Source organism: Anoplophora glabripennis, unplaced genomic scaffold, assembly GCF_000390285.2.
Source record: "Anoplophora glabripennis isolate ALB-LARVAE unplaced genomic scaffold, Agla_2.0 scaffold56, whole genome shotgun sequence".
NCBI lineage: Eukaryota > Metazoa > Arthropoda > Insecta > Coleoptera > Cerambycidae > Anoplophora > Anoplophora glabripennis.
Window position 1 is genome coordinate 1355753 of NW_019416232.1, and position 19574 is coordinate 1375326.

At 31.2% G+C, this 19574-nt stretch overlaps 1 protein-coding gene across 3 annotated transcripts in view; it reads right to left on the reverse strand.

The window, feature by feature from the left end:
- The window catches only part of LOC108903654 (fasciclin-2), a 530484-nt gene that overhangs the window by 208622 nt on the left and 302288 nt on the right, over positions 1–19574 (reverse strand). The window lies entirely within an intron of this gene.

Below are 19574 nucleotides of genomic sequence, written 5' to 3' on the forward strand. Positions count from 1 at the left end.
TTTCGAGAGTAGTTTATAAGGGATTAGACAGAGTAATCCAATTTTCGCATTTAATATCTGATTGTACCGGCATAATTTAAATCTTGAAACATCCTCAAATTACAGATAATATTTTTTAGTTTTCTGGTATATTTTCTTGGATTATTTTTTTCATGCAGGAAGTAGGAAATTCGACCATTTTAGTACACTGTTGCTACATTACTAGCAGAATTTCTTAATATTTTGAATTTTTTATCTCATCACATCTGCAGAAAAAGACATGTACAAGTTTTTACTGTATTTTAAAGGCAAATTCGAAAAAAAATATTTGTATCAAATCTTTGTAGTAGCTGTTTTTTTACCTGATTAATGATAATTAGGCTTAGTGCGGCGAGGAGTTTAACAGAACCATAGTCAGATTACGAATAAAATATTAATATGTGTAACTAATAGTTGTTAATGTAAATTATGTTACTACTTATAAATAGTTATTTAAATACACACCGCGAATATAATTTACAACAGACGTAAAAAAGCAAGGTATCGACGCGACACCAACTACTACAAGGTTCCGTAAATAACTGAACAGTTCAAAACGCGAGTCAGCTGTGAAGGCCACTGACCCCCGCGCTGGCTCTGTTAAACTCTGCACGTGCATAAGTGTAGTGAAAATAGAAAAAAAGTCGAGTACAAATAGATGAGGTCAAAATAATATCTGTTCTTCATATAATTTTTTTTCATACACGCCATTAACTTCAGCATGATGCAAATTTGGTGACAGACAACACATGCGTACAGCTACTTTTTGGTGCTGTAAGTGAAACTTCATTATGCTCAGAATGCCAGAGACGGACTATGGCCAATGATTAACAACCCAGAATTTTTACATTGATGACGATCGCAAACTGCCTGCATCAAAAATAAGTTCCCTGAAGAATTAGCCAACGGTAATACCCTGTTGGTGCAACTCGGTAAAATTAACCGTTTAGAAAATATTTATGATTTTACGTAACAGTGCACATAGATCGGCGCCTCCACCATTACTTGTTTTTAATTTTTAATTGCACTTAATTACTATGTCTGAAGCATACATATTTTTAAAATAGCAGCCGAGAAAATCTTACTGTCTGCTAATGTAATTTAAGAAAATTTGACAAACACACTGTACACATATCACACAATAAAAAAACAAACCAAGAATAAGTTAAAGTTAAAAAAATAATGGACTCCTTCCACTTCCACACACATCCTAAGGCTACGAATGTTATTTGTTTGTACACGAATTCGGATAATAATTTAATAGGTCCATACGTTTTTGAGGAACGTCTAATGGACATCGATTTTTGGAGTTTTTGAAAAATAATTTGCAGCTACTATGACACGATGTTCGATTAGACACTCGAAGAAACGTTTGGTTCATGCACGATGAAGCTCCTCCCCATTTCAATATTGATGTACGAAATTATTTATCCACAATGTTTAGTAATAAATGGATTGGGAGAGGAGGCCCAATTTCATGGCCACCGCGTTCTCCAGACTTTAACCCAATGGACTTCTTCCGTCGAGAAGTTTAGTGTAGGCAACCCCATTAATTACAGACAAGGGATGAATTGCTACAAAGAATTAATTTTCATTGTGATAATATTAGACATACTCCAGAAATGCTTTTTCGTCTTCAAACAAATAACATTTGTAGGCTTAGGAAGTGTGTGGAAGTGGAAGATGCCCATATTGAAAATGTATTTTGAATGTTTTCTTTCTTTTAAATTATTTTTTTAACTTACTTATTATTGTTTTGTTTTTCTATTTTGTGTTATGTGTAAAGTGTATTTGTCAAATTTTCTTAGTGAAAATTAAATTAGCAGACAGTAAGATTTTCTAGATTCTTATTTTAAAAATATGTACGGTTCTAACATAGTAATTATGTCCAATTAAAAATTAAAAACAAAAAATGGTGGAGGCACCGCTCGATGTGCACTGACATAAAATCAAATATTTCCTAAACTGATAATTTTATTAAGTTGAACCAAGAGGGTATTATCGTTGGCAAATTCTACAGGAAACTTATTTTTGATATAGGCAGATCGCGATCGTCATCTATATAAAAATTCCGAGTTGGGCATAGTCCGTCCCTAGCGTTCTGGTCATAACGAAGTTTCACTTACAGCGTCAAAAACAAGCTGCATGCATATGTTATCGATCACCAAATTTGCATCAAGCTGAAGTTAATGGTTTAGAGACTGCAAATAAAAATAACTTTTTAATTTTCACGTTAAAAAGCCCGTAGCTTATTAACGAAATTTAATGAAAAAAATTCATATGAAGAACTGATATTGTTTTGACCTCATCTATCTGTACTAGACTTTTTTGTATCAAGTACCGGGACACCCTGTATATATTTTTAGAATTATTTATATTTTTAGTATTTAATTTGGCTAATTATTTATTACTATGTTTACTAGGTATTGTTGGCAATTCGTAGTTCAAAGTTAGTCGTTTTTTAAAACACTTATTGATTCTAATAAAAAACAAATTAAAAATCAGGCTCTTAGATATCTAGATTTAAAACAAGCAAATTCGTCATCCCAATAATTTGCTTCTAAATCTACCTGTAATATGTAAGGGTAGTTTTAAAATAATTTAGTAGGTGTATTTTCGACACAATACGATTCCTCGCTGCTGATGGTGCCACACACCGGTACTGATGTTGTTTAATAATAATTATTTTTATTGAATGAAAGCTAAAGACAAAAATTAACTGGGAGCAAAGCTTGATTGAAAGCCATGAATGACTGATGTTTCAGGTTGTTGATTATTTTTATGAAATGTGTTGTTCAATTTCATAATGAGATAACAAGTATACATAAAGCGAAAGAAACAAATCGATAACTAATTTAAATGATTAATTATTATTATTAATTATCGAGCTACATATTTACTCTAAATGTAGTAAATTATCAGCAAATGATTAAAGAACACAAACCAATTAAACAGCACTTGTATATAAACTGATCATAAATTTGGTAAAATAAATTAATTAACATACCAAATCAATTTGTATATTCCGTTCATACTAAATTACTGACCTACTTTAAACGTACGTATTTATTTTTCATTCATTGAAATGTTACCAACCGTGACGTAATACTCTAAAAATATTTGCAGTACTTACACAGAAATAGAAATAGGAAATCAAAACGGATGCATATCTGGCGTATATTCTCCTAGAAGGCATACCTGTAACAAAAACAAAAAGTGGGTAAGTTTTTGGAATAAGAATATTTCACGTAAATTAACAGTTGCACATTTATTCATATTTAAGGAATACTTTTACTGTGCATTATAGTTTTCTACAGTTTTTCAGCAATGGACCGCATAAACGTCAATTATTTTGGTCTAATTTGTCAATAACCGAAGGTACCTACGTAATTATAGTAAATTTAAATCATATCACTGTTATAGCTTTTGTATTTGTAACTATGAATGATGCATCCTACAAAAAAAAAAACAAAAGCGCAACAATTTCGCAGGCACACACAAAAAAGAAAGTGGTCTGTTCCAAATATCAGACCGATCCTTATGTAATTTAATGTGCTGAATCCAAATCCGGAGCCAGAATTGCTCCATTGTCCTCAATTTTTTTAAATTGCGAAGAACCGCCCTTAAATACAGAAAATACGGAAAATGTCGCTTTAGAAAGGATTAGCATCAGGTATAATCATTGAAGAAACCGACTAAACATCACTGCAGTGTCTGAATCCGACTCTAGGATGAGATTTGGAACAATTGGTTCTTTTAGTGTGAGGTCACATATTTAGGCAACCCGCAACAAAAAGTCATAGTTGAAATTGTACAGACCGAATCTGACCCTTGTGTATTATTTTCATAGATAGTATAAAAATGAATAACTTCAAATTAATTTATTTTTACAGGGATTTATTATTATTATTAATGTGCTTAAAACTTAACAAAAAAGATATAAAACAATATTCCTAAATTTAAATAGTGAAAATTTAATATTAGCCGTGTTATTCCTATTGCTCATGCTTGGGAAGAATAGCTTCATACGCAGGTGATACCTTGTTGATATGTTATCGCTGTCATCATTAGCGTATGTTCTCTTGTTTTTGTTTAATCTGACATTTTCTAGTTCCACTAAGTATTTTTATTGTTTTTCTTGGTGTTGAACTGTGTCAGTGTGTTTATCGAGTGTTTTTTCAATTTCAACCAAACTTTTCTCGAATGATATCCTGTTCGCTTACATGAAATTATCTTTAATGTGCCTGCTCAGTAACACTGATATAATTTTAATTTATTAATTGCTATGAAAGAATATCGCGATATTTAAGGTCATCACAAAGAAGTAATTTTATTGGCACTTATATCCAAAGTACATAAAGTCGAAAATCGATCTAGTAATAATACTGAGAAATTCTTCATGACATTGTGCACTATGGGATTGCCTATTATTTGACGCATGTGACGTCACTACTAAAAAGGTCTATTGTAAAAACAGAATGGAAGTTACTGGAGGACCAACCTATATTCACTTTGACCTGCTGAAGCTGTATCCGAACCCTCCAGTGCAAAATAACCCTAAAATCTGGGAATTGGTCTCACCCAATCTGTATAATTATTACTCTTTCCAGCATAAAATAAATTTTTCATGAAAATATGAGTGCTCATACATCTCGTCGATAAAAAATTAAGTTACATGAACAACTTTAATGGGTAGTAATGTTCTTGGAAAATATTTAAGTAAAACAACATGTTACGCATGTTTTTATTACTTATTGAAAAAAGGATGAAGAGAAGAAAGAACACTGAAAGCAATACAATAAAAATGTTATCTGGCTGTAATGAAGACAGTGTAAACATAAGAATGTCATGGGAGAATGGATTTTTAAAAATCATAAGAATTCGATTTTAACTACCATAATAAGAAAATTTAAACAAATATCAAATACCACTAAAACGCTCAGTGAGAATAATTTGGAAAGTAAATCATGTCAATATTTTTCATACATTGTAAATTAAAATAAAATACGAACACCTAGATAATCTCATGTAGGAAGCAATAAATCTTTGATTTCTAAATTAATTCTTATGTTTTTACTTCAGACAATATAAATGAACTTTCAAAACAAGTTTACTTACTAAATATATCTTGATCAGAGAGAGGGTGATACATTGTAGTTAGAGAATGGTCAGGATACAAGAGATATATCACAGAGTTTAAGAAAAACTATTTTCAAGAGTAGCATGTTCTATTTCTAGTTACAGTTACAGTCTTTATTCAAAAGTTTGTATTTTTGGAGATACTTTTTTTCGGCATTAGAGGGAAAATATAGCGGTCGTGTCCTTTAAATGCAGAATCGTATTAATCCAAAATAGGAGCCTAATCTATATAAAACAAAAGACTTTCATCAGAAAATATTTATTATTATTAAAATTTCATTGATTACTTCCGGAATGATATAGTTGCACAATTATTTCTCGGCCGATTGTCAAGTTGTGGTTTTAAAGTTTTGGACATTTCAGGAGACATTTCATGGTCCTCCTTAGAATAAATTATAAAAGCCAATTTCAAAGCCTCTCCAAAATTTTTATTGTGTACTTATTAACAATCATCATTACGATACCAAATTTAGTAAAGTTGCTGTTTATTTTTAAAAAAGTTATATACTATATACAGAAAGCATATTTTTCTCAGTATATATTGAAATGAACACACTGTGTTTCAAGACACGATACAGAGTAATGGCAGAGAGGAAAATTTAAAATGTATAACAAAAATTCATAAAATTATAACGTAGACTACAAGGAAGACATAAATTGCATTTAAAGTAGAATAAAATCCCATTTCATATTTATATCATTTCAAAATTATAATATTATCATTCAAAATTTAACTAATACATTTTAATAGAGAAGCAAGTCAAAAAGATAAAGTTTAGTATCGAAGTGGAAGCATGAAAGCACAAGCAAAATGCCACAAGGGCCAATTTTAGCAGTTTTACAATTAAATAAACGTTCAATAAATTAGTACAAAAGAAAATCAGAATATCATAGTATCAGAAAAACACATAGGCTAGAAGTTTATTATAAAAATTGTCATTCAGCATCCAGCATAGGCATAGCATTGTAAAATAGATTTAAGACGTCAAAAGTGCTACGTAATTCCAATATACAAATTACGCCGTAATTTATTAAAAAAAAATCACATCGCAATATGTCGGAGAGAAAGTGCGCAGCAAGAAATCAATATCACGTGGACACAAGTGACCAATCACAAAAGAAAAATCAGAAAAATTTTACCTTCCAACGGAAACAACACAGCATCGTTTCGAAGTAAACAAGTTGGAAAAGAAACTAGTTGGTCCCAGGCACAGGTTAGGGGTGCATGTTATCCTGTAGCTCCCCGAATTACACCGTAGAAAACCAGGACGCTACCAACTCACAAGAACCATCCCAAGAGACGAGACCAGCTGTCCACACACGACCAAAAAGCGAGGTTAGAATACATATCGGACATTCCAACGCCGAGATAGCGACAACGATAATGTAAGTCAAGTTGCATAATAATACTCGCCGAAGCAGAAAGTAGAGTGACTCCAAATTCAAATAAAAACATTTGTGTGAATAGTCAAAGATTTTTTAAAACCAGACATTCTCAGTGAGTGAAAATTCAAATCATATTTTAGGACATTTCGTAGTATAAGAGTTAGTTAAGTTCCTTTGTTCACAATTTAAGTTAATTTGTTTCGTTATGCATTTAAAAAATTCAAATTGGTTAACCAAATCTTTTCAAAATTACGTTAGGTATAGTTAAGAATATTTTTATCATTTATGTGTTGATTTAAAAGTTCATAACCACGTCTAGTTTCTGTGTTTCGTTAAATATTGTTCTGATTTTCAAATGAGTGATGAATAAATGGCACATTGTTAAAATTTTTAAATATTTGCATTCATTAATTGCTTCTTACTTAAGTCTATAGTGAGAATAATTATTAATAATATTGAACCGCTTCTCTGAGGTGAGAACTCATGCTAATAGTCTTAATAAGTGATTTTGAAAGACAGTGTACCATTGNTTCTGTGTTTCGTTAAATATTGTTCTGATTTTCAAATGAGTGATGAATAAATGGCACATTGTTAAAATTTTTAAATATTTGCATTCATTAATTGCTTCTTACTTAAGTCTATAGTGAGAATAATTATTAATAATATTGAACCGCTTCTCTGAGGTGAGAACTCATGCTAATAGTCTTAATAAGTGATTTTGAAAGACAGTGTACCATTGATTGCTAAATATTTCCATCTACATTGAAATAAAGTGTGCACTGCAAATAGTATTTATACAAGATAAAGTTGCCGGAGGAGAGATAAACAAACCCAAGGTAAGCAAGGTATAATTCTATGAAATTTGTCATTATTATTGCTTAACTTTATCCTGAGAATCTGCATCCAATTAGAAGTACCTTCAACACACACAGATTTCAGTCTACACTAACAAAAGGCGTCCAAACGTATACTTACCCATTTAAACGTACATCAAACCATTACACATAAACAAAAATTATTCACTCCACTTAACATTACTACCACATTAAATAACATTATAATTGGCTCCACTACTTGGGGCAAACCACAACTATACCACTCCACGTCATATCATAACAATAAATAATAATGATAATATATTTATAAGATTATCCCCGTTAATATTTTCATCTCTAAAATAGATAACGAAATGTTATATCAAATTGCATCCAAAGGACTCCTCGCTTATTTTCTCATCTAATTAAAATAGCAGAAATTGGGGAAAAAAGTGCCGTGCTACGAGCCAGAGACTTCTAATCCCCTTAAATCCATAAGCTATTCAAGCGAATGGCGCCTGTATACATTAATTCTCCATTTACTGATAGCGTTCATTTCCGCTTACATTTCAAACATCTCGCTGACAGAATCGGGTTACCATTTCCCATTTAGCTGGAGAATTTTTTCCATGTTTCAATTAAATGGGTATTAATGGATACATTCTAAGAACAAACAACGTACCGTTGTGTGTTACATTTTACATGTTGTGTAATGCGGTGACATTGTGGCGAATCCAACAATCGCGGGGATAAAGCATCCTTGCGTGTGTTAAATCTTTTTTGATAGCTTTCGCTTCCTACGTATTTGCTGATGAATGACAGAATAATATGTGGACTTTTTGTATAAGATATGAATTAAAGAACGATTGATTTATAGAATAATAAATAGTATATGATTCGGGAATATGTTTTCATTAAAAATGGTTGCCACGAAGACGTTAATCGCTTAAGTGTAAATCTACAGCCCACTGGATTAACACTAACAATATCTTACATGTAAACTGGAAGTGTTCATCTCTGCTGGAATCATAGCATCATGTGTTTTTGTAAATAAAAAATTTATCTTTTTTTGCACAAAACTATAAAAAATTTTAAAAATACATATTATTATGTTTTTGATATGTGTGAAAGTGTTTTTTTTTACTTTGCCCAGGCGCCAATAAGATCTGGTCTTATAAATTATTTCAGTTAGAGCTTGCTCTTTCTCAGGCTGTGTTTCACTAAAATTTTTTATATATACGAAATGAAAAATACTGTTTAACATGAAATGAACAAAATATATTGCATATCTAATTTTGCAGACAATTGACAAGTTGTATTTTTACTTATTATCCTAAATCTACTTTATCCTATACTAATGAAGAAGGTAAAATTTTGATATTTAGTCGACTTTGGTATTTTAAAACAGAATTTTTATAGCTATAAGTTTGATTGTTATATACGAATTCGTACGATGAAATTTTTAAATTGGTCAATTTGTAGAAGTATGTGACTCACGTATCGCTTTAGTGTATTGTTGGTTTCGTAGATGCCATCCAGATGTCGCGAACCTCGTCCTGGTCGATATTGAGTTTTGTATGATCTAGGTCGAAGAACTGGTTCCATATACTTGATATTTCAATGGTTGATTGGGTTTGCACTTTACCTGTCGTTGTACTTTCTCACAGCACTTCACTAGTTTTTAATTGGAAATTTATACCTTGCACTTTTGGTTAAATGACACTTATTCCCATCATATAAATCTCAGTGAATATTTGGACTGTTGAGAAACTTTTAACTGCTGGAAAATTTTGACTTTTGACAGTTGTCAGAATATTGCTTGCTGTCGTTGACGTTTGAAAAATGGTAACTACGTGTACATTTATTTAATTTTGACTGGCGTTTGTTTATTTTAGGAGTGACTAAACGATGTTTATGGTTCGACAAATTATGAAAGACCGGCTACTAGAAACCCTATATCAGTTTTTATAAATTAATAACAAATGAGGTTGTCGTTATGGCAACATAAGTTTGAAGCTTTATGAAATTTTTAAACTGGAATTATGCCTCTATGTATGTCTTTTGCAGCATGACACTGATATATTAGGATTCTACATAATTTTCTCTAAATTTCCATACCTCAATCTTTATATTACGTTGATTTTTAAAGTTTCTACAAAATTTCGCTAATTTATTGAAATTTAACCAAATTATGCTATTTAGCTTAATTCTATATCATCTGTATTGTTCTACAACATTGATATTAAGTTAAGTTAAGATATTTCACTATTTTAAACAGTTTTATCTTGTATGAATTAACATTTTAGTCATTAGACTAAAATGTTTTCAGGTTCACCGTCCTTTGACAACTAATAATGTTTATACACTACTAGGAATGTAAATTGGGATTTAAATATGTATGGATAGATGGTCTTTTTAACACAACACAGGTCATTTTACATCTGAGAAATATCATTTACACAATAAATTTTACACAATGTTGAGCTATGGGTTTGACATTTCGAAAATCGCTATATGAAGTTATCTAAAGAACTTTAATTTTAATTCCACTCATAAATATAGACTAAAGGTATGATGAACTTTAATTAGAGTCTTAGTTTATTGCATGGATTTAATTTATAAGTACAATTATTTCTTGTTCTATGATAATGTACCTGTCAAAATCTTAATTTTTCAAATTTCCCCAAACCAATGCTCCTATATGATGAATATCTTTACAAAGTTGTACTAGGTTATACATTTTAACTTCCTAGTATGTATTAGTGCTTTTATTAAACAATTTAATTTAAAATTTTGCCTTAATATTTTAAGTAAGCTACGATGCCGGATGTGCAACATTTTATGTATATATTTTTTATTTTTAACAACGATGGCATTTGTGAATGTAATTTAAAGCTTCTTCGGCCCGCATTCCGAGCAATAGAATTAAATCTACTGAATCGTGAATAATGTAGAAAAGAGAATTTTGAAGTTGAGTATACAGATCACGTAGAGAGGTTGAAAATTTAGATCCGTTTCATTGAGAACGGTGTACTAGGGACTATAGCTACCATATAATGATGAAATTAAATTACTAGGGACAATGGCCCTTTTTCATACAAACATCAAAGGGCTTGGAGTAAGGAACATTCTATATTCTTGCTGCAAAACTCAGAGGGAAATTGTTCTTCCATTACCTTACGGTCCTACTTATCAACCTGCGCAATGTATAGGCGCGAAATTATTAATTAATCCAAAGAGAAATCAATTTGTTAATTAACTTTTTCATATTTAATTTAAGAGAGTTTGTTCGGAAATTAATTAACTTATTTGAATCAAACGATAATGAGATTCGTTAGCAAAGTGCATAGAACAATGTTAAAAGAGAATAAATACGGTTCCATTAACCGGCAGTTTGGAATACAGAAAGAATATGTTACGTATGCGAATATAAAGTAAATACACATCTTAGTACATACTTTAAAGCTTGAAAGATAATAAGAAGGCTTTATTACTTAGGCTTTAAGTTTCTTAGGAGTTTTGACAACACATCAAACTAGTGTAAGGTCACATTTAAAACAGGAATAGCTGATACCACACGTTATAACAAGTTTCGTGTTAATAATGTGTTGAACTTAAGCAGCAAACCTTAAAAATGTAATAGCTTACTTAACAGAGGGACAATAGTTTGTTAAGTGTGAGAGTTTCAGTTCGTCAAACTTTACAGTTATGTCTGGCGTTCCACCAGGTTCAAATTTAGGACCCTTTTTATTTCTCTCGTATCAGTGTCACATGGACGTTCAGAAAAGTTTTCTGAAATATTTTTCTTTATAGAAGTATGGCATCTATCCTAACAGAGGAATTAGTAATCAAATATTATTGGGCAAAATTAGTATCTCTTAGTGTGCCAAGAGTATGATCAATTATAATTTTTGTATAAATTGATAAATGATAATATAAATTGTGATAGTATTTTTAGTAAAATGGAATTTTTAGTACCACAGGTTACAGAAAAACAACTGCTTTTACACAGAAATGAAAGTAAACACCAATTAAGTAAAATTCCGGGACATATTTTATTCATTCTTTTAATTAACCGGACTTCCTGAAGAAATACAGAAACGTAACGTGACGCGATAAATCAGTCAGTCACAATTACATGGCGGAAATAAGTTTGCTAGAATAAAACGTATATTTATTTCCCCAGAAACATCCTTTTGTTTTCTTTATTAAATTGTTAGGGATTTTAAACAATTTGTATAAACAGAGAAAAAAATTTCAAATTAATCCTTTGAAACGCTACTGATATTGATTTTGACCTACTACAGAAACTGCTTTGAGTTTGATGCGTTTTGGCTTGTACCAAATTTCAAAGGTCACGGAACTAAGTAATTTATTTGTACTGAAAAACCATTTATTCCTTAACTTAATGAAGCTCTAGTTAAAATTCATTCATATCTACATTCCTTTTTGTGAATGCCGTTTGCATAATTGAAGAATCGTTTAGTGTTTGAGAAAGCTACACCGATGGCTAAAAGTGATTGCCTGTAATTATTTAATTGTGGCATTTTTGACACTTTTAGTACTTTTTCATTTGGATGGGTTCTCTGACATACTGAAAAGAAAATGAAGTTAAAAAATAGATATCAAATAAAAAACACAACTACTTAAATAGCCCCTTATATCAAAAAGGATGTTTTTGTCTAACTATCTAACTAGAAAATCTCGCACACAAAGAAAGTAGGTTGATAATAGTTCGTAAGTTCACTAAAATCACTGTAACATACTAGTACAATTAAAACATTTCGAAACGTTACCTTCTGATATATTACATTGGTTTTTAGATGTTAAAACGTGGTTAAACAAAAATATCTTTATGAAATCAACACTCTGACTGACCCTTTTAACGCAGGATATTAATCAACGTTTTTAAAACAATTTTATACTAATTGACTTCCCTTCAATGGGGCAACTTTTGACACAGGAAGTTAATTGGCATTTTTAAAATGACCTCAATTTATTTCATTTCATTCTAATGTGGCAAATTGCTCAAAATCTAAAAAAATATTGACAATTTTAAAAATATGTATTTAGGTAACTGTTAAAAGTGACGCAATAAGAAGATAATGCTATTTCTAATTTTTTTCTAAAATAAAGCTTATCAGATGAAGATGAAGAGAAATCTAGATGCGCAGAAGATAACTAACTCCACAGACAAAATTCCAAACTATTGATTTTGTGTGAAACAACTACTCAATGGGATATACGCTCTCAACTAGCTTTGAATTACACCAGCAATACCTAGAAATTATAGCTAGTAATAAATAATTATCCAAAATAGAAATTCAAAATTATACCTATATCTATAAAAATAAATAAATTGAAATTGTTAAAAAAATCTAATCGTCAATGAAATATCTTTATTTATATCATATTTTTGTTGTTCTTCTTTTACCTCGTGTCTTACGTATTCTAAATTGTAAACTTAGGTGTCATATGTTTTTCTAATTATGCGATAAAAAATACAACTTTTTTGTCTCTTTCCTTTTTTTTGATATCTTGCTTCGTTTTTGAGCAAAAAAATAATAGCTTAAGTGTGTGATTTTAATAAGTACTTGAACTGTGCAGTTGTCAATTCCTGCTTGTTAAAATGAATTACACAAATAGTGAAATGTGCGATATGCATTTTCTTACCTTGCCAACGATAATGTATTGCATTAGCCGTCAGGCGCCTCTATCAGCAGAAATACCGTAATCGTATAATTCCTCATCATACTATCTTCACCCGTCTTCATCAACGTCTTAGTGAAACTGGAAGTTTTCGAAAACTTACCGCAGGAAACGGGCGACCCCGCACATCAATAACCCTACAATTGGAGGAAAATGTACTTCATGAAATTGAGGACACTCCAACAACAAGTACCAGGCAGATTGATAGAAACTTAAATGTAAGTCGTTCTACAATTTTCACGATTTTAAAAAATAATCTTCTATACCAAGGGTCGGCAACAATTGACGGACCGCGGTCCAGTTCCGGACCGCGAAAGGTAAAATACTAGACCGCCAAAAATTTTTTGAAAGTATAAATTACTCAAATAAATTATTTAAAAAATGTTTTTTTATGTTTGAGTGACAACCTTATCATTTTTTTCTAGTATTTTACAATTGTGTAAGTGTTTTGAGTTCTTAATGGTTAGTAAGCAGATTAAATTTGAGTTCAAATGAAAATTTGTAAGAAATATGAATTTTTTTTCTGGACTTCGTTAAAAATTTTTAAAAGTATCCGGACCCCACCTAAAATTACTTGCCGACCCCTGTTCTATACCTTTATCACATCAACGGGTTCGGGCACTTTTACCGACTGATTTTCCGTTAAGACGTCGATGGATACGACAAAAAATTGGGGGAAATCCTCAATTTTTAGCAGGAGTACTATTCACGGATGAGGCGAATTTTTCTAGAAAAGTCATAATGAACTTCTATAATAATCATGCATGGGCGGACGTGAACCCAAATATAATGTTAGAAGGCCGTCATCAACACCATACTTAATGTATGGGTCGGAATTGTGGGAGACCACTTAATAGGCCCATTTTTTTACCATCAAGGCTTACTGAAGATGTTTATCGCCGTTTTCATGAGGATGAATTGCCCGTACTTTTGGAAGACATCCCATTGCCATTAAGGTTGCAAATGTATTTTATGCACGATGGTGCTCCACCCCATTTCAGTTTAGCTGCACATGAATACTTGAACAATATCCAGCGATTTGGGTAGATTAGGTCGAGGAGGCACTCAACCCTGGCCCCCGTGGTCTCCCGACTTAAATTCGTTGGATTTTTCCCTTTGGGGTCACCTCAAACATTTGATTTATACGACTCCAGTGCAAACTATAGACGAATTAAGAAACCGCATTGTCACATCCTGTGAAACAATTAGACACACAGCCGGAATATCAATCAATGTGTCGTAGGATAGATGCCTGTATTAGAGTTGAAGGTGCACATTTTCAACAACTGTTGTAACTCCTGTATATGTGTAAAGTACTCCTGTATGTAAAGTATTTTCAGATCATTGCTGTTTGTTAAATATGTTTTCTTATGTTTCTGTTAATATTAATTATTAAAAAAAATATTATTTAGTGAGTTATTGTTTCTCAGCTTGTTATATTGTTTTTTTTTTGTTAATTTATCATGTGGTTAATCTATTTTTTTTTGGCGGAAGATATACGAGTAAAACGTACAAATCCACCTATACGTTTTCTAATTAAAACGTATTTTAGATGGTATTTCTTTGAATTTTCTTAAGGAAACTGAAACATGAGCTTTGATTGTAAATTTAAAATTTATACATTTATCTGAGTTTTCATAGCACTAATTCATTAGGCACAAGAACGATGAAGTACTAGTACTTTAGAAGTGCTAAAAAATTCAGTTATAATTTTTAGAAATATTTTTAAATATATATATTTTTTTTCATTATTTTATTAACAAAGAATCTGGATTATTTATAAAACTGCAAATTGAGAAGCAATTTTTGGAGGATTTATTTTTTGTCTGTGAATTTGTCTAATGAGTATTCTACACAAGTGTTTTAAAAAATTATATAATACATTTGAAAAGAGAGAAGACAAAATTTTTTAAATTCGTTTTCCGCATAATTGATATTCATTTGTTACTAAAACTTTTTACTCGATTTATTTTCATTTAAAGTTCCCGTTGTTTAGCATTTCGCGTAAAGCCATTATTAAAATTACACAACAAGAAACTTCAACGGGTATTAGCAAAGCTGCTTTCAAGACAGAGAAACTTCGCTAATCTAATAGAAGTTTAATTCGATTTTAGTTATTTATTCCAGACCCTCATCTTCTATCGCCACTCGGGCTAGATCGATTGGCCAGATAGAGCTTGAAGAATTTGGGGAAACAACTTTAATTAGAATAAATTATCGGGCTGTCCAATTAATAACAACTTAGGGAGTGCAGACTATTAGAGGGGGGCGATAATGCATTCTGGAATGTCTTTTTGCACTTTTGCGCCCAATTCGTTGCGCTCCATTAAACAAATACCAACTTGGACGGTTTGCAGGTAAAGTTTGTTTGTTTACTTTACAGCTCGAGCATTGTTATTCCACAATTTCGCAACTGCGGAGAAGTTACAGTAGTTTAGCTGCAGTTTCGTAAACAATATGATATGCAAAATGCAATTTTTCTATAAATGTTCATACAGTAAGCGGCTAAATTATGGAACAAATGAGGTGAGGAATCGTGCAATTTTTTATTTGCCAAGGGCTTGCACAAACTTATTGTTAAAATTCCCAGTTTATTTTATATGTAGCACTTGCGATATAAACGATTGTTCGCTTAAAATGTTATGTATGAGTATAGTAAATAGGGTTTCTGATTTCTCGGCCTATTTTTTTTCTCGGGTCTCGAGAATTCTCGACTAGGAATTCCCGGGAATTCTCGAATTCTCGAGAAATTTCTAAAACTTAAAAAAGTCATAATTTTGGTATTTCGATGCGAAATATAAACATGCTATTATACCTACTTAACAATCATCATTAACATTTATTATTTATTTAGTATTTTTATTAATTACTTATGTTTCTACTTCTACTAACAAAACTAAATTAAACTTTGAGTTTCTTCTTAAAAACATTTAACTTGTTTTTTTATTAAACACTTTCAATATACTTATGTTTATTTCAATGTTTTTGAATCGTAGTTTTCTTCCAATAATAATTATTAATAATCATTAATCATGCAGTCTTTTAGTTAAATAAATAGTAAATAAGGAATTTAACCGAAGAAATCTTAAAAAAACAAGCGTTCTTCCTATTAATTTATCACTTTAACATTAGGTATCTTCTTATAATAAAACTTCTACACAGACTTATAACTAGGTACACGGTGATTCACTATATTTTGACCCCCCCCCTAAATGAAACACCCTGTATATTTCTACACATTTGGATAGAACGTTCCCTGTCGAGCACAGTCATATATGGTTTGTTGGGTCCATCTCTAACAATAAGCGAGATAATATTAAAAAACGAAAAGAACGTTTTTTATTAAGAAAGTAAAATATTTTGTAATTGTTGGACGTTTTTCGGGCATTTCTGCCTTTTTCCTATTACGTAAGGATTTAGATTTATTTGCAATAAATTTTGACATATCGAACATTGATATAGTCCAAAATGGGTATAAGTATTTTAACTAAATCGCACTAATTAGTCCGTGAGGGGCTTATTTACTCATGGACAATGTTGTATGGTAGGCCGTGACAGTGACAGGTAATATTATGACAACATTGTTATTGTTTGACAGTTTGTATTATTATTTATTTAAAATGGGTTACACAGAAGTAGAAAATTTAAATATTATAGGAATTAGATAGAGTAGTTAAGATATTCTCCATAGTTTATTTTAACTCCTAATAATGTTTCAATTTTCTACTTCTGTGTAACCCAATTTAATTAAATACTAATACAAACTGTCAAACAATAACAATGTTATCATGACATTACTACCTATCACTGTCACGACCTACTATATATACGATTGTCCATGAGTAAGTAATTGGCCTCACACGGTCTAATTAGTGAGATTTACTTAAAATACCTATACGCATTTTGGACTATATCAATGTCCGATATGTCAAAATATATTACAACTAAATCTAAATCCTTATGTAATTGGAAAAAAGGCAGAAATGCCTGAACGAGGTCTAACAATTACAAGAGGTCTTATTTTCTTAATAAAAAACATCATTTCGTTTTTTAATATTATCTCGCCTATTATTAGAGATGGACCCAACAAACCCTATATGACTATGCTCGACTAGGAACGTTCTATCCAAATATGTAAAAATATACAGGGTGTTCCATTTAAATTAACAACGTTAACATACGTGGCCATTTTGTTTGAACTTCATTTGTTTTTCTATCATTTTCGAAAACATAAAAAATCGTGCCACTTTTGTATTATAGTGAATCACCCTGTACATTGAAGAAAAAAAAGTAAACTAAAGCCTTAAAAACTTAAAAATAAATAAATCATGAGCTGGTAGAAACACCACTTTAACCGCTCAGTTATTTGTCGAGAATTGAACGCATGAACGAAACGAACTCCAGTCAAGAACTTAAGACGCGCGTGATTTTTAAATTTCTCGATTTCTCGACACTTTTTTCTCGTCTCGAGTAAGGCCAGATTTCCCGGGAATTCTCGCTTCGAGAAGTCTCGACCAGAAACCCTAATAGTAAACCATGATCGTAATTGATGCATCTCTTTGCTTTAAGTTCATGTCTTAGGTTAAGTATACTCAATTAACTCCTGCACTTTACTGTACTTTTGTATCTTTCTTCTTTTTTTTATTCTTCTGATGTTATTGAGTTTTTATAATTATATTATATTATTATATATTATATTATTAAATTATATAAATGGAATTACTTCTGTTGGACTAATAAATTGAAAAAAACAAATTAAATAAAACTGTTATATTCATTTTTTTTTTTTTTTAATAAAAACGCCGAGACATGTCGATTTTATTTTGTTTTTTGCGTGCTTCCGACTTTCTACAGGACGATTCTGCGAAACTGTAAGAAAATATTTTTGTATTGGAACACCCTATATATTTCTACAAGTTTGGATAGAACATTGTCTCACGAATACAGTAATGTACATATTGATAGGTCTATCTTTAATAATAACGGAGATATAATCAGAGTGCTCAATAAACAGAAGGCAACGAAAAAAGTTTCATATATTAAGAACAAACGAATAACAATTGTAAATTAAATAAGTTAAAGATAGTTACTCCAATTATTCATGTTTCAATTAAATTATAAGATCTATAGTATATGCCTCGTTCATTCGACAAACAAAATTAAAATATTATTTATTTAAACCAAATGTTGAAAATGCGATCCATCAGCCTCTTGGCAATAAGTAAACCTATGAACACATTCTTCTTGTACATTACGAATGACGTCTGGACAAATTCTACTCATTTCTACATTTATTCGATTTCTTAACTCCTCTAAATTCTACGGTCTGGTTGTGTAGACTTTTGATTTCAAATTACACCATAAGAAAAAATCGAGGGGTGTAAGATCTGGACTTCAAGGTGGCCACTCTATAGGTCCTCGTCTACCAATCCACCTCCCAGGAAAACAGTTTCCTAAATACACAGGATATGCAAGTGCGAAAAATCCAAATATCGTTGCCCTGTCACATATTTCCTCGAAGAACTGTTCAATGATTCTTCAACCATCCCTGCCCACACGTTCACTTTCTGAGGACGTTCTCAACCATCCATTGAAGATTTTTTCTACTCCAATACCTGTAATTTTGTCGATTCACTGTGTCATGTACGCAAAACGTGGCTTCATCCGAAAAAATAATGTGATGAAGAAGCGTGGATTACAGTTACATAAATCCTGCATAATTTAAAAAAACTGCGGCGATCGGGATCATTTTCATTTGGTTCCTGCACTAGCTGGACATTGAAAGGATGATAATTTTTTTATAAAGCACACGTAATATCGAGCGTTGAGAAATTCCATTATGTGCTGCAATCTCTCGAGAAGTACCGTGAGAATTTTTACATTTTCGTTAATCTTAGGGCCCCCAGCATTCGTTATGTGTTTTAACATGCCCAGTTTCTCTAAATTTCTTCTCCATTTTACTAACTGTAGATCGGCTGATACGTCTGTGTGGATACTTTGCGTTAAGCACATTACATACCTCTTGATGAGTTCTCGTTTTATCTTCGCATCCAACAAGAATTAAAATTTCTATACGTTGGGTTTGACTTAAATGAGCGATAATCGACAATTCACAGTATTTTTACTTAGAATAAGTTGTATCTCAACCAGGATGAAATGAAGCAAACTGACAGTTTTTAAAGTATGATTAATATCTCTACAAAAGCAGCAAATAATCTACGTTTTTCCTTACCTTCTGTTTATTGAGCACGCACTCTTGGTTGTTATTAAATTATAAACCCATCATAATCTACATTACCTGTATTCGTGAGATAACCTTCCATACAAATCTGTAGAAATATATAGGGTGTTCCATTTAAAAAAATCGTGCAGCTTTTTAGAATCACCCTGTTGAAAATCTGATGCCTGCAAAACATGGTAGAAAACAAAATAAAATCGACCTGTAAATGTTTTTGTAAAAAAATTATTACAGTTGTATTTAATTATGTGTTCCATAATTTAGTAGCT